Source organism: Tympanuchus pallidicinctus, unplaced genomic scaffold (genome assembly GCF_026119805.1).
Source record: "Tympanuchus pallidicinctus isolate F22 unplaced genomic scaffold, pur_lepc_1.0 scaffold6, whole genome shotgun sequence".
Classification (NCBI taxonomy): Eukaryota; Metazoa; Chordata; class Aves; order Galliformes; family Phasianidae; genus Tympanuchus; species Tympanuchus pallidicinctus.
The window spans coordinates 41,257,659-41,283,952 of NW_026294780.1; the positions used below are offsets into that span (position 1 = coordinate 41,257,659).

At 44.1% G+C, this 26,294-nt stretch overlaps 1 protein-coding gene across 10 annotated transcripts in view; it reads right to left on the bottom strand.

The window, feature by feature from the left end:
* The window catches only part of ELF1 (E74 like ETS transcription factor 1), an 85,737-nt gene that overhangs the window by 41,057 nt on the left and 18,386 nt on the right, over positions 1–26,294 (bottom strand). For 3 of the 10 annotated variants that reach the window (XM_052705607.1, XM_052705598.1, XM_052705599.1), the window contains exon 1: positions 36–281. The exons of 1 other annotated variant lie outside the window; for it this stretch is intronic. The gene's annotated coding sequence lies outside the window, so the exon portion shown is untranslated. Of the gene's footprint in view, positions 1–31; positions 286–24,012; positions 24,223–25,623; positions 25,739–26,294 lie in introns of those variants that run through there. 6 more of the 10 variants (XM_052705606.1, XM_052705605.1, XM_052705604.1 and 3 more) reach the window with 4 other exon arrangements.

Below are 26,294 nucleotides of genomic sequence, written 5' to 3' on the forward strand. Positions count from 1 at the left end.
ACTGAAAACAAAACACAGAACACAGACTGACCTACCGAGCTGCAGGATACCTCAGGCGTATCACCTTTCTGCCTCACACACAGTTCCAATTCTGCAGGGCTGTTCTTTAGCAAAAGAAATGCCCTTGATCTTGATTCCCACAGTGCACAACAGAAAAACAGCCAATAAATTCCTCACGCAGGCCAGAGTCCCCAAGTCTCTACGTGAAGCAGATCTTCAGCTTCTTTTTAAAAATGTGCTGCAAATGTATCCTTATCTCGACCACAGGCTTGCGAGCAGCCGGAAGGAAACTGACCACGTCACGGCAAATTAGAACAGGCAAAAGAACTGCACAGCACAATAGCAAAGAAAAAATAAAAGAATCCCCAACTATGGAATGTAAACAGTTTCACTGGACAGATGCGTGCTCACATCTCCTGCATTTTCACTTACTCATCAGTGCTAAAGCTAAACATGGTTGAGTTCAGTTTGGACAGAGATGCGCTGTATCGCTTCTGGAGGAAAAGCAAGCACAATCTGTGATCTTCTTTATACCGTTACGATGACCCAGATGTTAATAAGCTTCTGTTTCCGAAGAATAACAGAATCTGATGTCCAAAATCAGGAACCTAAGGGAGTATGCGGGTACCTATGAATTAATTTAAAGCCACGTGTTCTTAAGAAAGCAAGACGGGAGGTGACTTGGATCAAACTCTTTAAGCTGCGTGCGTCAAAGTGCTGTGGGGACAGAAGATCCTGAGGCAGAGGCCTGGCACATCCCCTCTGCCAGCAATGCACGTGGGCCTCACTTGAGACCACAGAGCTCTGGGTGTTGCTGCTGCTTGCAAGATGCCACCTCCTGCTCATGCGCTGCTGTTGACTTCCCCTTGTTTCTTCAGCAGGTTAAAAATGAAGGGCACCTTCCTCTCCTTGGTGCCAAGCAGCTTAACTAGGAAGGACCGAGTCACACACTCTCACTCTAAGAAATGTAGCAGCTGTTTTTCCCATATAGATTGTGGTATTCCCAAATTCCTAAGCAGTGATGACAGCACCTTTGGGGAGCCTCATTGAGGTCACTGCATCCTACCTTTCTAAGAAATCAGGAAAACCAAATTCACAGAGCCAGGAGAACCTCCCCAATTTCCACTGCTTGCTCTGACGAGCTCCTGAACTGCTTTTAAGAGCAGCCACAACCATAACTGGGGAACATTTGCACTAACAGGAGCCAAATGCATGAAAAGAAAATGCTTTAGCAGTCATGGCTGCATAGCCTCAGCCCTTCCCACCTTGCAGGCTGACTTGAATAGTTCCAAAGTTTTCCCTGCATATCAGCAGGGCAGGGCACTGACAGTGTTACATGCAACCTTATTGTCTTGGGTTAACTTCCCTCAATTGAAGCACTTGGGCTCACTTCTTAGAAAACAGAAGTGTCAGGAGGAAGGTGCATACAACACCAACATAGAATTATAGAATTGCTCAGGTTGGAAAATACCTTAAAGATCATGAGTCCAACCATAACCTAACCATACTACCCTAACTCTAACAACCCTCTGCTAAATCATGTCCCTGAGCACCACATTCAGATGATTTTTAAACACATCCAGGGATGGTGATTCAATCACCTCCTGGGGAGCCTATTCCAGTGCTTTCTGTAAGTTTTTCCTGATATCCAACTTAAACTTAACCTGGTGCAACTTGAGGCCGTTTCCCCTCGTCCTGCCACTGCCACCAGTGAGAAGACACCAGCCCCACTCTCGTTGTAAGCACCTTTCAGATATTGGAAGAGAGCAATAAGGTTTCCCCTCACCCTCCTTTTCCCCAGATTAAACAGCCCCAGTTCCTTCAGTCTCTCCTGCTAGGACAGTCTCTCCTTGTGTTATACCATCCCACATGTTTGCCTAAAAACAAAGTACATACTATATAACTTAACATTTCCAACACACTGTATCTCTGACACAGCATTTGTCCTGCCTTTATGTTAATTGCTGTTGGCCTTAAAAAATTACTAGGCTTGAGGCATTTACACTCTTTGTTCAGACACGTGGATTCAACCTGTGTAATGGAGAGGATTTGCAAGCACTTTCTGTACTCTGGTCCTCTCTGTGCAATTAGCTTAATGCTCATTTTTAAATAAGTCTGCACTGGGAAGCTGAGAGGATTTCTGTATTTGCCTGGGATTCTTTGGAGTGAAGTCTCTTTTCATTGACCAGTGGGAATGACTTCAACTATTAGTATTAGAGAGTTATAATTCATTTCTAAGCACTAACCAAAATATGAATTATACTTACACAATTTTCCATTCCTACTCTTTCTTCCAAAGGAAAAAAAACAAGTCCTCTCAATTACACAGGTGTGTCACTTCCTCAGAAATGCAGACTACCAAGAAAGCTGGTAAGACAAAACTGGGGGAACAGCCAACATAAGATAGATTTTAGAAGTTCACTGGAAGCTGGCATGTTCTTCCATTAGTGCCAAGTCACTGTATAGTAAAATATTAACATCTTACAGAAGATACTACACCAAGATGCACAATAAAAGACCTCCAGGGTCATCCAGTCCAACCATCCATCCACCAACAAAAATTCCCCACTAAACCACGTCCTTTAGTACAACATCTAAACATTTCTTGAACACCTCCCTGGGCAGCCTGTCCCAGCACCTGACCACTCTTTCAAAGAAGAAATTTTTCCTAACATCCACCTTGAACCTCCATCGGTGCAACTCGAGGCCATTCTCTCTCATCATATCACTAGTTATGCAGGAGTAGAGGTTAACTCCCATCTCACTACAACCTCCTTTCAGGCAATTAGAGAGAGCAGTATGGTCTCTCCTGAGCCTCCTCTTCTCCAGCCTGAACAATCTCTGTTCCCTCAGTCACTCTCCATAAGACGTGCAATGACACGTGATTCAGAAGCTGTGACAGCAAATCACTAAGAGCTACAAAGGTATTGTTTCATACTTCGTAGTTTAAAACTCAAATCAACCAACCAATAACTCTGCTAACCCAAGCACCTCAATGCAAAATTAAGCAACCTCATTTGACATCATTGAGGAGATTGCAACCTTGTAATGCATGATCCCAATGGGATCCAGGCAAGCGATCCTTTGAATTGTTACACTTTGAGGTGACAGGAAGCTGTTCCTTTGAGGAACACATTCAAGCACTGCTGTAAGGACTTTCTCCAATCTGACCCAGTGCAATAAGACAATGCAGGAGGCTGCTCGTTCCTCCACCACCTCAAGATTAGAGCTACCAAGGAACCTATGACTAGAGTGATCAACACAGAAAAGTGCCATGTAAGCACAGCACTACGATCAAAGTAGAAGGCAAATGAGAAAACAAGCTTTAGTGGGTTTTTGTCCATAACCTTGCGACCATCACAAAGTTTAGGCACTCAAACTATTATTGCTTAGGGGGCATCTCTGATTCTTTATTTGGAGGTAAATAGCAACAAATGATCTGCTGGGAAATAACAGCATGGCAATATGATGCAAAGCACTTTCCTTTAACCCGTATCACCTTCTCAGGCAAACAGAGAACAACAGCAGCTTTTCACAGAAGGCAGCACAGTTCCAAACCAGCCATATTTTCCTCCACATCTATTTTTATAAACTGTGCTTTCATTATTCCAAGTATCACAAGATCCTGCTGTCCATAGGCTAACACAAACATGACTATTGTCTTTGCTATATAATGCTACTTACCTCCCTGTCTGATTTTACGTACATCTGTGAACAGAGAGCAAGTTATTTGCAAACAGCACAAAATGTATAAATTGTGCTCACATGCACAATGAGCCTGACTACATACAATTAGTCCTAGGAGAAAGGGGACCCAGTATATATTATCATAAAATTTGCATCAGGTTTTCAGAATCAGAGAATAAATAAGCTTTTACTTTTGCTTTTACTAACTTACTGTTGCAGAAACATGTTATACTAAATTAAACAGTGTTAACAAATAGTAAATTAAAACATATTATATTAATGCATGCCCTAATTTTGTTTAATCCTTAAAAATGAACGCATGAATAAATTATCTCTATCTCTCTGGAAATTCCCCTCCCTCTACTGATTACAACATCTAGAAGCAACCTCTTCAATCAGCCCAACAAAAGCACTTTCAGACACTTTAACCCTTACACTCCTATTCTGACAGCCCAGCAGACGATGCCTTGTAGGACTTCCTGGCTGGACATCACATCATCTCTCCCCAACCCTCTTCACCACATTTACCCTTCACCGAAGGTGTCAGCAACAAACTCAAATGTTTGCTGAAGAAGCTCAGAAGTCTGGAAGACTCGGGGCTTGATACTAAAAATAATCTCAGCAAAAGGACAAATGGCGGAAATTTCCCAATTAATTACAAAGACAGTCTGCAACGTCAGCTCCAGTCTGCAAGTAGCAAAGTTGGGACCTCACAGAAATGCTGAACCCTTTTCTGAACAACCTTGTGGATGCAGGAGAAAGAAGAGAATCAATGAAAGAGAAGAATAAAGGTATCACTGGAAATTTTGGATGCATAGACTGAAAACTACCAGGGGTAATTACACCAATTCACTCAAGTTTCTAACTGCTTTCTGCTGGTAGAGGTTAAGGATGGATTATACCACAGCCAGCCAGTTCCCTGTAGAACTGTACCTTCTTAAAACACTATGCAAGACTGTAGGGTCTGACTTGCATAAAAAGGAAAGAAAGCTGAATGGTTCAGTTCTAACAACACAGGAATCCCATACCCATGATGACCTCCATTACCCAGAAGTGAATGTGAATGCTAGTCTGCAGTAGCATTCTTCACAGCATGGCTATCTCTGTGCAGTAACACTAACAAATGTAGCAGCACTGGGGCTCTGAACTGAGACACCTTGCATCCTTAGCCAGCAAAATGACAAGCAAGAAGAACAACAGATGTTACTCGGCACAAGAGATTTCTAAAGGCACAGTACTTCAGCTGCTCGTACAAATCGAAGATAGAAAACAACGTGCTAAGGCTATCATGGAGGAAGGAAAGAAACAAGGCACATTCTGTGATCTTCTTAAGGTAGCCACACTGCCTCAGGGAAACTGTGCAAAAAGCAGCTGACATAGTAAGTCAACAGAGTGACCTTTTCTGAGCTTCAGTTAAGGACAAAGAAATCTTCAATATCAACTAGTCCCTGGTCTGCAGCCAGGCTGGAAACAAGCCTATGTCATTATGGGCTCTCGGAGCACATACAGAAGAGAGGTCATGGAGTAAGAGGGTTCATCTGTTACACACAATTGCTCATAAAAAAAGAGAAACACAGGCACATAGTTTGATCAGAGAGTACATGAAATGGACCCTCTCCTCCCTTAAATGTCAAATAAAAGCAGACTGTTAAGCCACAGAGGGCAGAAAGCAGAAACACATCCGGCAAGCTCTTTGCAGTCACAACAAATCACTTGTGCAATGATCATCAAGTTTGATTTTCTTTGGGGTTTTTTTTTTTGGCAGCAACCTTTGTTAGCCTGAATATTTAACATCAAGCAAGATTCCTTTCCGGACTACTACCAGCAACGACTACAGATTACCCCACTCCTGAAAACCTTCCCTTTTTCTTAAGAAATGGACCTGATATTTGTAACATGTCGAGTCCCTTTTATTTAGCATATGTACCTAACTCAGCTGCTAAACACCAGCCCTCCACACAAAGCAGCATACTGCAATCTCTCAGATGGTGCTTTTTGACATGTCCAACGCATAGAGGATGAGGGTGGATGTACAGCAGCTTTGGCTCCGCAGGGCTCCGAAAGTTTGCAAACTGGATTTGATTATTAAAACCACAGCTCAACAATAAGTTGTGTCACTTCAGCTACACATGGACAAAAAGCAGGCAGCACTGCTTCACTGCACAGCACCAAGTCCGAGCACAGCCTGCAAGGATGCAGGCATACGCACAGGAGTTGCAGTTGCCAAGCCTGCAAGGTCTCAGCGTGCAGACCATGTGCTTAGGGGGCAGAGAAGCTCAGTCCTGCAAAGACTCACATCTGTGTAATTACTGTCATAAGGGGAAAGAGCAGATGTACAAGTGAGGTCTTCGCTGCTTGAAAAATGCTGGCCAAGAGTGGGCTGTAGCAGTGTGTTTCCTGGCCACTGATGGAACACTGGGCTTTTTAAAAACCAAGAGCAATGGGTTATCTCATAGTTTTACCAGCAGCCACAGACTTTTGTTAGGAAGAATGCTTGCAGAAGTGTGACACTGCTAAACTAATGCAGTGTGGATCCAGGAACCAGCTTCAGACAGTAATGTTCATAGTGTCCATCTGCTCCTCTTGTTGCTGAGGCATAATGCTACATCTGCATGGTAACCTCCAGTAGATGCAGAGGCTGACGACTATGGTTTGTTGGCCCCAAATACTTGGGGATCCTTTTGACTCTTTGCTGTCAATTCACCAAGATTGGTAAAGAGAGGGAAAGAACAACAAAAAAAAATAATCAGGTGCTCACATCTCCTGCTTGATGAAATGGGAACAAGAAGACAAGCCGTTTAGTCAAGATGCAATGGGTTTTGAACAGATGAAAGGAAAGCAATTAAAAATATATGAGCTTAGATGTACTTGGTCAAATTTCTCTCTACAGACACAACATAAAATGAAATGAAGCACTTCAAAACTAGAATAGATGAATACAAGTTTGAGATGGCACTGCTGGTGCATGCAGAGTCCATCTCACCAAGAGGTAAACGATACTGAACACGGAGACAAAGGAAAACACAAGATCTCTAATTACTTCCTCTCCTGTAGCATTCAGTGCAGGTTATTTTATCCAACAGAAAATTTGCAGGGATGGGATTGTTTTTGCATTGCCCTACGATAACCAAATCACCAATATTAATAAATAACACGAGTAAGAAAGACTGCACGCTAATTTTTGTAATGCACAAAAATCTCAAAAAGGAGGTTAAAAAAAAAGATAAAATTTGGTTCTGAAATTTCTGTAAACCAAGGGAATCATTCTGGTGACAGAATAAATATTTTAAAAGGCATTCTCAGTCATTTTCTAGCATTTAGTAGCACCTTTGAAAGAGAATTAGGACCACAGTCCCGAAGCAACCATAACATAAGCTTCAGATAAGTCAAATCTCACTGATTTCAAGGGGAAACTGTCTCAGAGAAGAGAAAGTTGAAAGGCTGAGCTCCAAGACTGCTTACACAGGATATGAGGAGAACATGTCAAAGGGGTGTGGGAGGGAAGAGCTGCCTGACCCGGAGAGATTTGGCTACGCTGATTAAGGGAGGCATGCAAGAGAGCAAAGGTGGCAGTGGGAGGAAGAAGGACCAGGGGAAATGGGAGATAATTAACTCGGCCAGGTGCCAAGCTTCACAAATTACCAGCTGCCAGTTTGTAGCAAATAAGGGCACAAAACTGCCAGTCAGCCTCTAAAAAACACTTTCCCCACAAATTAGTAATGCTGTCGTTATTTTCAGATCACCTGCAGGAAAAGAAGTTCTGTTTACTAAACAAAAATCCTGTTTCAGCTGTCTGTGGGTGGAACACAAAGACAACCCTGAAACGTAACACAAAACATATACATTGAAGGGAGAGAACTGATAAGAGGCCAGCAGAGATGAGCTGCAAATCTCAATCTAGGTGACCTTTTCCAGTCTGGTGTTGGTAATTTTAGCTCCATACGTGAAACTCCCACTGGACTTTGTGCGTTCTGCAGAAGATGCATCAAGTTCAAGCTCAGTAATGATCTCTGTTCAAATTTCCCTAGCACAGACCTTAGCATTTAGTGGGGTTTTTTCCCTTCCAGTTAATGGCTCCAGTTTGTACAGTCTAACACAATAAACAGAACACGTCAATAATTTCAAAAAGCCACAGAAAGGCTCTGATTCACCTCTGTGTGTTTCGAGCACTAGAGCCATTTCAGAAATCCAAGTTTGACTTAACTGCTGTGCACCAGCCAAAGAGGGGCACAAACTGAGCGGTGCAGAGCTCACTGCAGCCTCTCCTTTCCCAACACAGACATGCCTTCAAGCCCCAGTGCGGTGCTTCACTCCCAGCAATGTGTATCTGTTCATGGCTGCACCCAGCAGATCTGTCAGGTTCAGAAACATAAACCTTACCTTTTGCAGTGCCTACAAAGAATCTGTAAAGAGCACATTAGGCAGTATTTCTGCTGTTTGCTTTTATTTGCTGTCAGCTGTCAGCAGTATCAACAGTCAGAAACCCTCTGGAGCAGGCTGTTATTAGTCAGCTAGACTTGAATTTCCAGTTCTTTTACATTGCTGTCTATTTTCCTTCATTAAGTTAGCCTGTCCTACCCTGGTATCAGATTACATGGAGCCAACATTTATAGCACCTTGCAAAACAGCCCGACATATCACATACCTGAGTCTGCCTATACCTGTTGCTCTCAGTGGTTAACCCTTGCTACCAATAGGTACAGCCCTCATTCTCAAACGTATCATTTCAAAAACATATCTGCATCGGAGGAGCCATTTTTCCTTCTCACCTGACAGCTAAAGGACGGCGTCAGATTTCCATTAGGAACTCTGTGACACAGGAGGGCTGTTCTGAGAGCAAAGGCTCCAAAGCACCTGCAAGCTTAGAAACCAAACAGCGTAGAGATACATCCTACCTCAAACGAGGGCGCATCCCACAAGCACTTGCTACTTACTTCAGTAGTTCCTATCATCTCAGGAAACATCCCTCACAGAACCCCTAGATGACTCGCTTGGGGTTCGAGATAATCTAATTACACTCATTCTTCCTCCCCTTCAACCCCTGCTGCAGGAGCTGGCATCCAGCACGTGACTGGCCGGCTGTGAGCAGATGGCACCTCCAGCCTGCAGCACTGCACTGCACACAGCCCTCTGCCCGCGAGGATGTGGGCTCAGCCCGGCTGATCCTGCGAGCATCAGTGATGGTGCAGAGGCTTCAGAGGGCTGCACAGGAGCGTATAATCAATACACGTTTGCTTCTGTGTACAAACATCACACATTTCAGAATTGTCAGGTAAATATGTATGTTAACTGCACCATGTCAGAGCGTAAACCCATCAGTTTTCTTATCCTCCTTGCAAATCCTGGGGGCTCCATTAGCTTAAGCAGTTTTCTTTACAAGCACGAAATTTGAGCCACTGTCGTAGCTGTGAGCGATAGTCGTAGATTAGATGTTTCATAAATCTGGTTGTAATGTTTTTCTCTCAGGTTACACCGATAGGATGAGAGGTAATGACCTCAAGCTGCGCCAGGGAAGGTTCAGGTTGGATATTAGGAAAAATTTCTTCTCAGAAAGAGTGATGGGCTGATGGTTGGACTGTGGTCTTTACCAACCGTAATGATTCCATCATCTACACGTTTCCGCAACGCCTCCACAGCCCTACACAACAATGAATGACATGCTCAAGCAAGAGCATTATTTGCTTGTCCCTTTAACGAAAGTCTTTATTTACTTAAGCAGCTTCTTAACCTTACCGACAAGAACCACAGACCCAATGGAGAGCAAAACAAAACAGAGCTCACAATGGTAAACAGCGCACCACACATCACAAAGCAGCACTGCCAACACTTACACCAGCTCCCTTCTTACCAAGGTGTTCAACAAGCACTTCTGTCCCCAGGAGCTTCTGGCTCCAGGTTTAGAAGACCACTTATATTTATTTTTAAGCTAGCCTTGTGGTTGGCACACGGGTAAAATATAGAAGCATCCGATTTAAGGACTTATCAGCTGAAGCACATTTTTTGCAAACTGTATGAAGCTTCTTTATCTATTCGTCACAAAGATCCTCACTGAACTTTTTTTCAAAACACATCAAGTACTCTGCGATGTATTCACAATGATTATATCATGGGAACTACGAGGTGAAGGTGTCTGCACAGAGTAAGAGGCGGTCAGGAGAAACATGCTCATCGTGCACCCCCACAAGACCCTGCTTTCACCCACCCCGTCACAGCCATCAAGGTTGGTTCTTCATATCAGATCTTTCTGAAAGCTTTGGATGAGTGAAATAACACAGGTAGTAACCACGACAGTCTTGTTTTTAAGGGCTCGGAATGCAGCACTAACCATGAACCCAGCTCTAGCACAGCGATGGAGATACTTATGAGGCTGGGACCAGAAAGACACCTCAGTCAGCAAATCTCTCACAAGCCAAGTGTCCCACTTTGTCAGAAATCACAAAGCTGATGTTTGCACTGAGCTTTCATATGAGTTCAAAAACAAACAAACGAATCCACCCAGGAGTTACCGGCAACACCTCTTAACACTTCACAAGTAGAAATACTTGATTCGGTAAGCCTGTAGAAACATGAGTGAAAGAAGAGGTGCAAAGTACCTAATTGCACCCGCAGTCAGGTAAATTGATAAGAGACAGCTGTAAACAGGGGTAAGAGATTTCAGCCAGACTTCAGGAATATCCTATCCTCACAATGAACTCCAGGATGAACAAGCCTGGTTTTGAAAAGCTTTTCCCCCTCACACGCCCCACACCATTTGTCTTTTTTAATGTAACTTTGGTTCTCTTTGAGCATGAGTGCATTCTACTTCAGCTTTTGCTCAACTGCATCCCTTGCTTAGATAGCATTCATCAGGAAGAATTCACACCATGACTGCCCCATTCTTTGAAGTGGGACACCAAAAAATGCGTTTCCAGAATGGTTGTCTAAATCAAGGCATCAGGCTCACTATTACCTCAGTAAGGCAAGCACTTCTGGCTGAGTTCTTGTCTGTCACATGGATCACCATAGCTGCAACTCATATCTGAGTTATTAAAAACTATTTAAAATAAGTGAAAACGGTAAAATGAGAGAGCTGAGCTTTTAAACTCCTAAGCTGAAGGGCTCAGATAGGCTTTGATTACAAGGCTGAAACCGTAGGTTTTTCCTTTGCACAATGAGTCACGGCCCTGAATTTGTACGTGCTCTCTGCATGGCTAACCAGTGCTTGCGTTCCTGGCCACAGCTCCCCCCGGAAGGAGGTAAGAAGTAAGAAAATACTCCAGATATGCTCAAGTAAACACAATTAGTAGACTCTCCCACAATATGCAGGGAAGGGAGCAAAGTCACCCGCCAAGCAGTTTGCTCTTAACTCAAGGAATGCTCTCAGAAATGTTAGTTGAAAACTGAACTTGGAATTGGAAGTAACCATGAAAAAGTATCAGTGCACGCACAGGTATGGAGAAAAAAAGAGGGAAGGACACAGCCTCGTTAGAGAGGATAAGTATTACATAGCCAGAGGGCTTTCAAAAACAAAACAAAAACCCCAGGCTCTCACTGTGACTTGTTTGGTACACAAGCCAGCCTGCGACCAGCCAGCCAGCTACTTAAGGGTGTGGAGAGCACAGCAGGCACAAAGGGCTCTGTGTGCAGGTTAGCCCAACAACCCCATCCAGTTTAGATATAATGAATATGCATGTCACCATTGTACCCAGCAAATTGCCAGAATTATTTTGCCTCTCACAAACTTCCTTAGACTTTCTTCTCTTTCCTGCAGAGAGGAAAGCAATTCTTTTATCACCTACAATCTTCACCACAACCTCTTCTTTCCACTACTAACATCTTCAACATTAACTCTCTTGACGTACTTTGTTAGAAACGTTATTTTTAAGAGACAAACATTATGTTGCTCCGATCTCCCACTTAATCACAGAATAATCACAGAATCACAGAACCATCTGAATTGGAAGGGACTCTTAAAGGTCATCCAGTCCAACTCCCCTGCAATGAACAGGGAACACCTACAGCTCAATCAGGTGCTCAGAGTCACATCCAGCCTGATCTTGAATGCCTCCAAGGATGGGGCACCCACTACTTCTCTGGCACCCGGTTCCAGTGCTTCACTACTCCGATCGTAAAAGAAATATTCCTTTACACACAACCTAAATCTCCCCTCTTTTAGTTTGAAACCATTTTCCCTATCACAGCAGACCCTGCAAAAGCGTCCGTACCCTTCTTCCTTATAGCCTCCCTTCAGATACTGAAAGGCTGCTCGCAGCTCTTCCCATAACCTTCTCTTCTCTGAGCTCAACGGTCCCAGCACTCAGTCTGTCCTCGTAGGAGTGGTTTTCCATCCCTTGGATCACTTCTGTACATTGGTCTCATTTCAGCCAGTATTTCACAAGGTAATCAGATACTTTCAGGCATTTGCTCTGTCACACACTCACTGAACACTTGCACTGTTCTTGGAGACAACCTACTCACTCAGTACTGCTGCTTCCCCAAAACTGCTGCAGGGCTGGATCAACCAGGCTGCCTAAACTGGAGCAGAGGGAGAAGGAGCATCAACAGGATGAAGAGCACAGGCATTTCTGCTCCAATGAAAGCCTACACGGGATGCAGCACATGGCAGATCTGATTCATTGAAATGTCTGCAGAAAAATCCTCAAATTACCCATTTTTTAGTATGCTTTAAAATGCCACGTAACCACTCACATCATTCTGTGAGTGAGTGAGAAAATGTGTGCACAGGCTAATTAATATATATATATATTTATATTAACTTGCAACTATGTAGTATAAGACAAACTAAAATTCTCATGCCATTTGAGGATTTTTCCTTTTATAGACCAGCGTAGCTTAAATGTTACATTTTTAAGTACTTGGATAGGGTGGGATTAGGAAGGGAGACTTTTTGTCTGGGGAATTTAAAAGCAGTGAACTTGGCTATTAAAGAAGATAAATTATCTCATGACTCGTTGCTAGACTAACAATTCCCACTGCGGGGTTTCAAACAGTGACAAAACGCGAGTCAAAGACCAACAAGAATATAAAAAAGCAAAAAGATTTCTCTTAAAAGCTATGTGGAAAAGGAGCGAAGTCTGCAAAGGTCCCTCCAGGGAAGGCAGTGTCTGGACAGGCCAGTATTTCTCATTTCGTAACGTCTGGGGAAAAGTTGGCTGTGAAGCCCAAGTCCCTCCTGTATGAGCAAACACCTGCTCTGTGGAGACGCAGGAATTCACTGCTAATGAACTAGATGCAGAAATTTATGAGCGTGACACGAGAAGACCTACAAAAATTGGGTATTTTGGAAAGTTTTAGAGACCCCGCAGAGCAGGTGGGGAGAAATTCAAGCTTCACCTCTTCCTCATTTCATCACTCAAGTTCCTGTGTCCTTTGCAGAACTCAACTGAGAGAGGCTGCTGCATGCAACCCTCACAGCCCAGCCACAGCCCCTGCCACGGGATGCTGCACTGCCCCAGCTGCAGAGGGAAGGCAGGCTGCAGTGCTGGGGGAACCAAACCACCCGGGGGAAGCACAGAACCAATGGTCAGTCCGTGACAGGCCACGTACCCAACTCACTTTCATCCTCCAACCTAAAGCTGTGCAACCTGACAGCAGCCTCCAGCTTCTGAAGGGTTCCTGGAGCCCTGTTTCACCTCACCTCAGCTCCAGAGAATGAGTGAAACGGATATTATGACAGCCAAGTTCAAAAAGACATTGCTATGCAGTATGCAGGACTGCCAACACCCACTCTTGTTATATGGGCTTCAAAAGCAAAGGCACCCATATTTCACATTTGTACAGCACACAGATGTTTGCGTATGAAGGACTTTTCTCTGCATTCAAATCCTCTGAATTCAGATGGTTTCCAAAAAACTCAAATATCTCCACAAGAAAGGCCCTTGGTTGCTCTAAATTCTCCTTGTAGCCTATGGGACAGAATGCAGGCTGCCTCCTCCGTTGAGTCCAGTTTTTTCCACTGCCTATGGGCCAGAAACACAGGCTTAAGGTCATTCCTTTAGCCTCACCATGCATGCAGCTTCTCAGTAGAACTCAGCCACAGCACGAAAACTTCAAATTATCACAGAAACCAGAGAAGAAAATAACATTTTATCTACCACCCCCACCCTACCTTTTCCTCTCCCATTAGTGTTCAACTTGTACTGAGTCAGCAGGGGAGAGGAAAAAAAAAAGGGGGGGGGGGGAAGCAGAGGTTAAAGTGGAAGGTTAACTGGTACCATAAACCAGGTAATGTTTCCAATCCATCCCATCACTGTCCTCTAGCCTCTTTTCTTTTTCTGACACCTAATATTTGATCTAATGGTGACTGCTAACTGATGTCTCTGATAGTAAAGTCTCAGTTTCCAACCAAGCGTGGTTTGCTGTGATCACAGATACAGTGCACTAATTTCACAATTGTGGGTGGGTGGGTGGGTGGGAAAAAATATACACACAATGTCCTGCCTTTTGTCAAGGTGCTATAAGCTTCAAGCAAGGTTTTAGGAGGTTTTCCTACGTGTCCCCTCTCTAGGGCTGTGTGCCCCATTGCCACCTCACCTCTCAAACAGGATAAACAGTGCTTAAAATTGAAAGAAACAGATCAGCACAAGTAACCTACTGCTGAGAAAGTCTCCCAGCACGATGGGGTCAGAAATGCAGGAGCAGGCCCTTCACGGAGGCAAAATTCAGATTTTAGCTTGTGGTCTCAGCTGCTCGTCCTGCAGGAACTCAAGGAACCAGGAGCCCTTAGAATCAAGACACCTCTGACTGGAGCCCGCTGACTGATAATCTGAGAAAAATAAGGGGAAAAAAAAAGAAGCCAGGAACACCAAAAAAAGCCCTTGCTCACCTGATCTCACTGCCCCTGCAATCCTCTCCATCCCGAAGATACAGCCCTCAGAGTAAAAACCTCTATTGTCAAGAGCAGGCAAACAGCAACACTGTCACATGGTGAAGAAGCCTCTCTCCACTCACTGCTGGCTAACCAGCACACAAACAGTTAAAAAAAGAAAAAGAAAAAAGAAACAATAGAAAGAAACTCTGGCTGTTACGCTGTCATATGAGGAAGAAAAGAGCACCAAACCACTCAAAATGGCTGAAATCTGCCCAGTTTCAGTTCCAATTTAGTTTTGATGTGTGGAGAGGATCAGTTCTCTAAAACCTGATGCAGAGGAAGATAACTGCTGGCTTTCTATCTTCAGTAAAGTAAGTGTGCTGTAACACACCTATCTTGAAATCGTGAGATGTAGATATTAAAAAAAAAGACATTGCATCTTTTAAAACAGAAATTTTAATGTGCTTTTTCTGTGTTTGTTTGTTTGTTTGTTTTTAATACATTTCAGAGTACGCATGTAATGACTGGTTTAACTGAAAGCCAGGAGTTTCTCAGAAACGGACCCTCGAGTGAATTAGAAAGGACAGAAGATCATTGCCAAGATTATTGTATCTTACAGTAACACCTGGCGAGGCTGAGAACCATGGCGATTATCTGCTAGGAAGGACACTCCTGGAAGCGCACGACTTCATGCCCCGACCTTCTGTTTCTCATATGCATTTAGGGACTGCCATATCAGTAGGAGCAGAAACGGACATACTGGACCCCTGCTCCCCAGACACTTCCCTGGTTACTGTTTTACAGGTTATGCTACAAGAGTTCAAGTGCTGCTTTCTCTTCAACTAATTAAGCTCTGATCTTTATGCTCAGGTATCTAAGGAAGGGTCTGACTGGATAATAATATCACAAGCACACAGCCGGGAGTGTTATTTTGAGGAGGCAGTTGTGTTGCACAATGGCTGTTCGTGTCAGCAACCGGAGTCATCTCATGGTGCATCTGCTCCGCCGCCGGCGGTTTAACTGACAGGAAGCACAGACAGCGATAGTGGGGCCGAGCGATGGCGCTTCCTGCCCGTGTGGCTCCATCTGCCCCACAGCCCGGCCCCACCAGGCCTGAAGCCTCACCCTGTTCAAAAAAGAGTGAAATAAGCTGTGCCCACACACAAGACGCCGGTCAGCTGGAGGATGGAAGGGAATCAGGTCACGCCTACAGAAACATGGCTCCAGAAGGCTGCTGAAGCACGGTGTAAAATGGCGGTCCTCGCCCTCCACAGCCCAGGAAAGCACATGACCAGCTCGGGATGTTCTTGGTTCTTGGGAGGTGCTTGGTCTTCCTCAAACAGGTTTTAAAGCCACCAAGAAACTTGACTTTTGAAATGAACAAGCAAACAAGCAGAAGTCTTCAGAAACAAACCACAGCCAATGGCAGAAACCGCTCTGCCACACGGCACTGGCACCTCTGCTTGGGGGGAGCGCCCTGTCCTACAGCAGGAGACAAGCTGGGTGATCCACGGGACTCTTCTACCACTAACAGCTCCAACAACGCTGCCTACTCCACCACAGAGTTCAAATGCTGAGGCATGTAGTAGCAACAACACAAGCGCAGCAGTTAACGCGGCTTAAGAAAGCAAAAAATCAACTGCTAGACATGGCAAAATCACAGTGAAAAGCGAAACTCCAGCGCAGTTTTTTCTACAACTGTCTAGTTTTAGCAGTGCACATATATGAGAAGCAATACGCTACACTCTGCCTCGCTATACAGCCCTCTGGTAAGTCCCAGATAGCCCCAGTGCAGCCAGACATCATCTCCATTGCCAAGAGAAAAAATTTTACTTCCAGGCATGGCAAGGAATCTTCTCACGCCTCACATTCTTCCTCCATGAGTAGCCACTCTTTTTGTTATTGCAGTATAAAGCTGACCAAAACCAATTTTGTGCTGTATCTGTAGGGTTGTCCACTAAAGCAGTAGAAAATATCACTTGTGTATTACACCGAGGCATAAAACAGCTGGTAGGTATCTAGTAGATCTAACTATCACCTCCTACTACAGTGCAGGAAATGTTTTCTGTATAAATTCGGAAGCGGCAAAATAAATAAATAAATACATAAAAAAATTAATAATTGGATTTCATGGAGTCCTGGTATTTCACCCTCTGTGGAAGCAAGGTTCTCCACCCCCAGAGGTACTCTCAACTCTTATCCCAGAACAGTTTGGGAATAAAATCCCATTCAGATGGTACCTGTAGTAGAAGAGCAGTCTCAAAGGCAGTACTTCGCTATTTCTTAACAAAGATCGGGCTCCATGCTCTCCCTATTTCTAACTAGAAGACTGATCTGTAACTCTAGGTACCTCTGACAGAGCAGTATTCATCCCAGATTTCACACTTTGCCACCTGAGCTCTGTGACCACCTGAGTTATTTCCAAGAACAGCTGGCCACTGCTCCAAAAGGCAAGAGTACACCCCTCCACGTCAGAACCCTGATCCATCCATGCCTCCAGAAGTCTGAAGAAAGTTCTAAACAGAACTCATCAGACACTAAAATGAAGCCTCTGGAAGAACTCGTAGCAGATGCTTGCTTCTGCAGCATTTCTGAAGTCCATTTATGACACAAGTCTCACCCTTGACAAACATTCTAGTAACCCTCAACAGTCAACAAATTAGAGAAGATAAAAAGCAATAGTTGCTCAAAAGCATTTCTGAACTAAAAAGCCTTGCAGCATGATCTGAGCCTTGCTAAATTTTGCTGGATTGGCAAAGGGACTTAGAAGAGGACTGAAAAAGAATTATTTTCCGTCTCAGATTCCAACAATGCTATGTAGCCAACAGCATTTTATAGATTTGCTTCTTAGTTCGTAAGTCACGTTGGTCATATCTTGCAACATGTCCTGGCACGATTCAACGTTTTCCTATGAAAACTGGGGTGGCAGATGCTGACACTGATCCAGAAATGGTTTATTCTCAAATTGGGTATTCTTTTTAAACCCTGAAAGTTCATCTGCATTCTGCTAACGAACAGATTTTATTACAGCAAACATTTCAAGATTCCCATACACATAACTTTCATTTGCCATTATCTTCAAAGTATTACAGTTGTACTAGCCTTAAGCATAACAAAAAGAAGTTATATTCACAAGCATAGTTATCTGTAGTAGATTGTGTATGCAGTATTAAATTAGCCAAAAATTAACGTTATACACACATAGGGCTAGGGTAATTGTGAGAGTGTTCTTTTATAAATTAATCTTCATTCTGAGGCACCTAAAGACCATCTTAAGTTTTCAAGCTCTGTACATTTTAGCCAAAAATAGAAAGGAAAATGTTTAGCTATTTACGTTTATAAAAGCTAAGAAAGGTAAGCAGAAATCAGGATTTCTCAATTCTTACAATACTGAAAATGAATTGCTTCAAGAAGCTGCTGTGGGGCAGTGGCAGCGAGGCACCAGCATGCTCCAAACAGTCTGCTTCGACATGTTCTCATCGAACTTGGTTACAGCTAACAAGGGAGGGGTGGTCTCCACAGAACTGCTTATCCTTCAGAACAGCTACGAATTGACTTGTTTTGTGCCTCCAAAACCAGGAACCTGCTGGCCTTGCTCCCACCAAGCTTTTGCAGGGAGGCAGAAGGAATTACATCCGAAAATACCACGTAGGAAGAGGAGCAAAAGTGAAACTGAGCAAACTGACATCCGCTGGCCAGGCTTCTCCAGCCAACAAGGAATGAACTGATGCATGTATTTCTACCTCCTCCTTGAACAGAGGATTGTTAAACCCATGGTGTCCCTTTAATAAACACCCTAAAGAAGACATTTTCCTGATAACCGAAGAATTTTTTACAGTGTTGACTTACCATGCAGAGCATGGTAACCAGCTTCTAACTGTTTGCACTACGAGGCAGTACAGTACAATGAGTTAATAATTTATCTCAGCATTGCTCTTAGCAACTGACCATTATCAACTTTTCAAATTCTTCCTAGTTCTCATAGTCCTAGCAATAACACAGCATCCTAACAGATTCAGAACTCTATCTGCACGTTCTGGTAAAGGTAAAAGCTTTAATCTTTCCCAACACCTGCTTTCCTCACATATTGTTCAGGCTCAGAGCAAAGGTCATCATCTCGTTTCAATAATCTAATTCAGCAGACAGGAATTACCAGAATACTTTTTGACAAAGTGAGACGTTAACAACATTCTTTCAGAAAGCTGCAGTACAGTTCTCATCCCCGTGTTTCCTTCCCTTTCTGGCCGAAGAAAACAGACAAATAAGCCCAAGCTTCACCCACCACAAAAAACACTGCAGACTTTTGTTTGCATATATTCCCTAACTAACTCACGCACAAACACCTTTTCCTTCTAGTTTATATTATCAAGACTTACCTCAGTAGGTAATCCTGGCCAAAGCCTAATTTATCGTTTAACAACTGCCTCACAACCATAGGGTTCAAACAATTCATTTGTAAAACTGCTTTTTAATAGTTTAAAATATACTACTACAGTTAACTGTCTAAATTATTTCTTCATCGAAGCTTTGGCTGTAGACAATTGACTTGTCCCAAGGACAACTGTGCTACTTTGTCCTTCCCCTAACCTTTCAGCCCCAGCTTATGATTTCTGTTCCCACAAACTCCCCAGCTCCACCGCTCATAAATCAGTCCCAGCCAAAGAGCCAGGCACCTTCCCATGGCCTGAACACCTCATTTGCTAACGTGGTTGGCTTCAGCTGAACCAGATAAGGGATTGCACACACAAACAGTTCAGACTGTGGATGGGAGGGGAAGGCAATAAAACGTAAGGTGAAAACTATGGTATCAGAGAGGAAAAATGAAGGTGGTACACCCAAGCAGCATGGGTGCAGCTGAATGGGTACCCCCAAAGCCTCCACCACGAAAACATCTAGACATGATTATGCTCTCCACAGAAACATGCAGACATGATCACGCTCACCTCTAGCAGTTTAGCTAATAGTAAATTTAAAACAATTAAATGAAACTGATATACATATGTTTAGCTTGTATGCAGACATGTCTAGAGTTAAAAATCACAACTTGAGCTCAATGTACAATTTATCGTTGAGTCAAGAACCCAAGGGCAAGTAAGGGCCTGGGTAGACGCCACTTTGCTAAACGAGAGGTGTAAGGCTTTACAACCCATCACCTCCAGGCCAGTTCGCTACCTGAATAAAACTTGCTTGGTTCCACAGCTCCCTTCTGGGCCTCAGGGCACATCCACTCAAACCACTGCCTTGTCTGTTTAATGGGCCGCGCTGCGAAGGGGGTGGTTAGGCAGGCAACCTTCAGTTCTGAGTAAAAACAAGCAGCTGCAGTGAGGTCCCAGCACATTCAGCTTGCACACCAGCAGTGAAGATACCAGAGACAGCATCGAGCACTAGCAGCAACTTCGTACCCTGTCTACAAGCACCAAGCTTGGTCCTGACAGACGGTGCGACAACACGTTCTTCAAACATGACTTCTGCCAACCTTCAAATCACAAGCTGCTTTCACAACACAGTCAACTTTTTTCCTGATTTCTTGTCATCTTGAGCTTCTTACATAAAGCAACAAAAAAAATGAACCAACAAAACTTCCAACTGGTTTTTTTTTTCTTTTTCTTTTTTTTTTTTCTTTCCCTCCTGTTCACACCTGTGCATCTCACATGGACCCACGGCCTCCCCTCACAAGGCAGTGTTTATTTCACTCAGCTTACTTGGTGCTGCTAGTAACTGCTACTGTCCTCCTCAAAGGTATGTATTTTAAATCCCAGTTGATCAACATAATCACGTCACAGCTCTTTTCAGATGTTTACAAAATCTGACAGCTAACAAAACGCTTCTTCAGCTCCCTGGAAGATAAGGCACACGTAAGAGAAGCTTTAAACATTATATACATTACAACACAGAACACATCCTTTCTAGCTGCATGGCTTCAAAACTATGACATCTTTTCTCTAAATAGCCCTGTTATTTCTAATCAAAACATTTGTGATACGGGGTTCTTATTTTGCAGTTTAGCAAAAGCTTTCTGACATTTGTTACTGTCCTGAATTATTTCTACTCCATTACTGCTGAAACATTTAATAGAGCTCATTCGAAGGATCATATTAAAAGATAATTTGCTTCTCATAAAAACAAATGGTCGCATATCCTATTACATGGAAAAAAACACATAGTTACCAGAAGTACACATTTAGGAATGTCTTCAACCAATAGTGCTTTCCTTCTCAGTTCTCCTCTCAGAAGACACCCCCAAGATCCATTTCTAATCAGTCCAAATTATTGGCTTCCAACATTGTTGCCCCTTCAGACAAATTAAAATTATAGTTCTCTTAGTTGCTTCTGAAGCAACTTATTTTAATGTTGCTTTTAGCTGATACTGGAAGAAATACACTTTTTCCAGTAGAAGAGATCCAACGCTTTTACAAATGCTACACAGGTTACCTTGCAGTCAAGCAAACTCAAGACCGCTTCTCAACACAGAAAGTTTCACTTTTGTATGTCTGAAACCACCTTTGCAGAGAAAAAAAGTCCCCCAACAGAAACTTCCTCTCTGCAGTTCCTTCTTTTCTCTTTTTGAAATTAAAGTATTGGAACAAAGAAACAAACTAAAAATAAAAAAATAAAAAACACCACCATAGGATTTCACTCTTTTATAACTTATCAGGGAAAGCACCTGGAGCACCTTGCTGGGCTCACGGTTCTCTACAAGCTCATTCTGAGGCACACACACCCAGCGAAGTGAATTCTTTCCAATTGTGTAGCCTTGCTGCAGTCTCCCCACCAGAGCATGTAAACTTGTACATTATTTTCTTGATAGCTAATCTTATTCAGCTCCCACGCTTCATTTGCAGCACTGTTACAATTTTTGAAGAGCCAAGGAGAGCAAATAGTTTACAGAGGTTCTGGAGAGGGGAAAAAATAACAGCACAGCACAGCAAACACAACGAGAGAGTGGGAGTGGATAATGCAACAGCCACCTCCGAGAACCAGGGCCAGATTGTGCCTTCAGCAGGCAGCAAGCAACTCCTCGTGCTTTCAGGAAGGCTGTTCCAAAGAGGGGCCTCTTCTGGTTGGAGAGACAACGTCCACAAACAATTCATGCCATTACATCCTTGGGAAATCACTCTCTAGCTCCTAAACTATTCCGTGTGGCACACACAAAGAGGAGAAAACTTTAAGTATCCTTATCAACTTGCTTTTAACTTGAAATTGAGTCTGGTTGGAAGAGCAAGTTAAACATTAATTGCCTGACAGTGGTCAGCCCCAGGAATCACAAGTTGTTACCGTAGTTTCACAATCACATTTTGCCGTTTCTTTCCCTAACTGTAATACAAAACTGAACAAACAACTGAGATAGCTTGAAAATGGAAAACAGCACAAGTGACCTGATACAAAGCTCACAAAAGCACAGTGGCCTTCTCCTGACCTGCTGCTTTCATTAAGTGTCAAAATGTCCCACGTAAAACAAAAGTACATCTAGAAAAACATGCAGGATGATGAAACGGTGCACGCAGCCATGATATATATTAACACATTCTCCTTGTTTCAACAGCAGACAACAATCTGAATCAAGCTGACCCCCTTCTTCCAATTCTGAACGAATGTGGGAAGACATTTATGCCGAGCCCACTTTGAACCCCCACCTTGTGAGAGGATAAAGTAAACCCAAATTAGGAGCCCTCAAATGAAGCCATGAGACAGTTGGGCACTAACAGTAACCACTCAGGAAGTGCAAAACATCCCTCAAAAAAAAAAAATAATAAAAAAAAATCTGATATATTCACACAGAAATGTTGATGATTAGCTAAATATAGAGGATTCTAGAAATAGCCTAAAATGTCTAATTATAGATGGATTGAGTGTCACTGCCTGCTTCTACAAACAACACTTTCCCACAGTGTCCAACCTATATATTTGGTATTCCTATTCCTAGCAAATTATCTTAACTGCAAAACATTTTTCCACAATATGTAAAAATAACTTTTACATACAGGTTTGAGAGCTGAAAGTTCTCTGGAGGGTAACAAAATGGGTATCATTTTCACATTCAAACCCTAGCTGAGAACACAGTCACATGTGACCCATGATGACTGATCTCTTTAAGGACAGATAAACGACCTGAGCTCTAGCCACACAATTCCTCACTAAAGACAGCCATTAGGTAGTCAAGGCCTAAAACACATCAAGGTAAGAATGCATAAACTTAGCTCCCTATCTAATGGGATCCCTTCAGCACAAAGACTGACACAGCTGGAAGCTCTGCAGACAGATCCATACTAAAGAATAAATCTTTTTTATTTTTTACCTCTTCAGAGATCAGCACTTCATATCAAGAGAGGGAAAGAGTCTACAGCACTTCATATTGCTGCTGCAGATTTATGATAAGCAAAGACTTCTAATTTCAGCACGTGTAGTCTGTCAAACACTTTATCTGGGAAGGAACACTTAAATACAATTTGAGAAAGCAAATAATCTCTAAAGCACATCAGTGGCATTAAAAGGATAAGCACGATAAATCATTGGTGCATGGTAGCAAAGCTTCAGCTCACACAGAGGAGCACAACCACGGCTGGAAACATCACCACCACCTCCTGCCACTCCTCGACTGAATCACTCCAGGAGGAAAAGTCTTTGCTGCTCTTCACCACTCAACAAAACGTAAAAGTTAGCAAACTGTCAGTGCAAACAACACAATCTGCCAGTGAAATCTGAGAAAATTTTACTAATGCTTTCAAGGAGTAAAAGTTGGTTCAGAGACATAAGCTTCTTCACTGATATAAAGCCAAATCTTGCATTTATGTTCCGCAGCCTCTTCTAGCAGCTCACAGCACAGAGAGCCTGGAGTCTCCCCACCCTCAAATGCAGCTCTGCTGAAAAGAAATAAGAGAATATACACCTCCTGTGTTTTTCTAAGCACACAATTGTCCAAAGAGTAAAAAAAACACTGAAACATCAGGCTCTACCAGGCCAACAACATTCTTAAAATCTGTACACACAATTTTTTTTTTTCTTGCTTGAATGCCAAGATCACAGACTTAGCAATTCTATCAGTCAACAGATGAAAAAAAGAAAACATTAAAAAACAGCATTTCTGCAAAAGCCTGGGTCTGGAGCTAGAGTCCAAATTAACTGGCATCTAATGATACCACTTCCAAGGCTCATCTCTCAACAAACCCAAACACTATCCAAAGAGAAAGATCCCTGCCTTAGGGAGAGGGAAAAAAAATAGGGGATTCCTTAAGATTGAGGCTTCAGCCACAAAAAAATAAAAAAAAAATTTAAAAATGCCATCTCTCTTTCACTTCTAACCCACGTATCTGCCTCCTACAAGACCTGTTCAAGACAGTATCCATCAGGCTCAGAGGGATTTCAGATCACCTTTCCTACCACTGTTCCCAAGAAGCCTCCGTGGTCCTTGCGCCATCCTCGCTCCGCAGCCAAGCAGCACAGACATGGCAGCTTTGCCTTCAAAGAGGAACTGCCCCTTCACAAAGCCCTGCTCGAGGGAAAGCAGCAGCACTTACCCTTCTGCCCAAGAGAAGGTGTGGAGGCTTGGGAGCTAAGGACGGGATAGCTTGAAATTTTAAGGCTGGATGTCCTGATAGGATCTGGTGCACGAACAAGAAGTGAAGGAAAGAGGTGAAGAAAGCGAGGCTTGTGCTGTTGGCTGCCAGCGCGACAGGCAATTGTTAGCTCAGCCCTAAGAGCCGAAAATAAAACACACGACAAAAACGGAAGATGCAAATCCGTTAAAGAGCCCTTCAGAAAGAAACTTCTACCACCTCCTCAAAACGGTTTCTTTCCAAGTGGTTCCTCTGTCGCTTTATCAATTCCTCTGTGGATTTGTCAGAGTGAAACAACGCGCCAAGCAAATTCCCACAGCCCATACAAAAAAAAAAAAATAAATGTTGATTTAAGATAGAAAAAAGGGCAAAACGTAAAATCAAAGACAGGAAAAACACACCGTACCATAAGGTGCAGAAGGAAGATACGAGCGAATTGTGGAAAGCAGCAAAAGCAGCCTCACCCAAAACATGACCATGTACTTAATGGTTGCCTCCCTCCTTCGTTCCCTCCCTTCCCTGAAACCGATCACAGCATTAAGCAAGACTCCATTATACTGTCACGTATCGGCTTCAAACAGCAAATGAAACTGCAAAGCACTCCCCTCTGTGTAATAGTTGGAGTTCCCTGTCACTCATTTCCAAGCAGAAGACGTTCAGCTGAACTGAAAGCCCTGAGCACGGGGTCCAAAGCTACTTACCCGGCCCAAATTTCTAAAGCTATTAGTGCACGTTTCTATCCAACTACAAACAAGGTGGAAACACTCGTTTGTTTTTCAAGGTACTGTGCTCCAGTTCAGAACTACACAGTTAAGGGCATCGAGGCACTTTTCCTGCATCTAAAGCTGAAAAGTAATTTGACAGAGCACCAACTCAAGGACTCTTCTGCTCCAACCACCGCTAACCCCGTTTTTACAATTGCTCTGTCCCTCTGTCATATCCACAACCCCCACTTTCATCATCTCTTTTCTCAGGAAAGGAGAGCACCGCTCCGTTTTTATGTACTGAACATTTCAACTTCCTCTATTTTAAAACCAGCCCGAGGCAGCTGCAGCCAAATTCGGCCGTTTTGGCAGCAAGCAGAGCAGCGGGGCGAGGTGTGAGGTGAGCCCTCGGCAGCCCGGTCCTGCCATCTTAGGGTTGGCACAGCAAAGGTGCTCAGTGGGAGCAGCGCCTGGCTCCAGCTGTGCCGGGCCGTGCGGAGTTCTGAAAGCTATTCGCACAATAGATGAAATATACTATGCGCTGTATAGGCGGCTGAGCTGCCACCCAGGCAGTACGAGCGGCAGCAGCGTGCCGCAGATACTGACACGTCTCAAAATCGACAGCGTGCCCGAAGCGCAGCCGAACTGCGAGCGCTTTTTAAAGCGCGCTGCTGTCAACAAGCGGCCGCAGAGCTTCGCCCCAAGCGACGCGCACTGCGCTCACAGCTCTCGTGTGCCGAGCGGCGCTTTAACTCGCGGCTCAGTTCTCCCCGCAACATCTCGGCATGGGTCCTGCCTCGCCCCACACCCTCGGAGGAGCTGCTCGGTCCCTCCGCCCGCCCTCCAGCCGCCCCAGGACAGCACGTACCGCCCTGCACGCCGCTCCCGGGCCGCCTCGCAGCGGGGCCTGCGGCGCCGCGCCCCCGGCCGCCCCGCAGCTTCATGCAGTTAAAATGGCTCCTGACGAGGGGGAAGTGGTGCCCGGGCTCCGGCCGGTGACTCACCGCGGGGCCGGGCGGCGCGGCGGAGCTCAGCTCGGCACGCCCCGGGCGGAGGCTGCGCTCGGGCCGGCTCGGGCTGCAGGTGGTGCTGGCACGGCCCCGCCGCGAGCCTCGGCTGCCACCTGAGCCTTTTTATTCTCCTCTTTCCCTTCTGGGGGGCTTTTTATTTATTTTATTTTTTTTTCCCCTGCTGTTGGTACGGTGCAGGTGCAGCCTTCGCACCCCTCTTCCTCCAGGAAACCACTGCGAAAGGCCCTTCTCTTCCATCCCCAGCAGCAGAGGACCCGCCTGGCGTACCCTTCCCTGGCTCCTTTCAGTGCTCGGCACGTCCCTCGGTAGAGGGTGACGGCCCGGCTGTGTCAGTGCCCAGCCACATTTATGGCTAATAAATACACTTCTGCAGAACATCTGCTATTTCCTACCTGCTGTATTGTTCATGCTAAACTGGTTAACTCCAAAAAAAGAAAGCTGAAGGGCCCAAGTTGCCAAGGGAAACTTAACCCCTTAGTCAGGGAAAGTCATGCATGTCACACAAGGC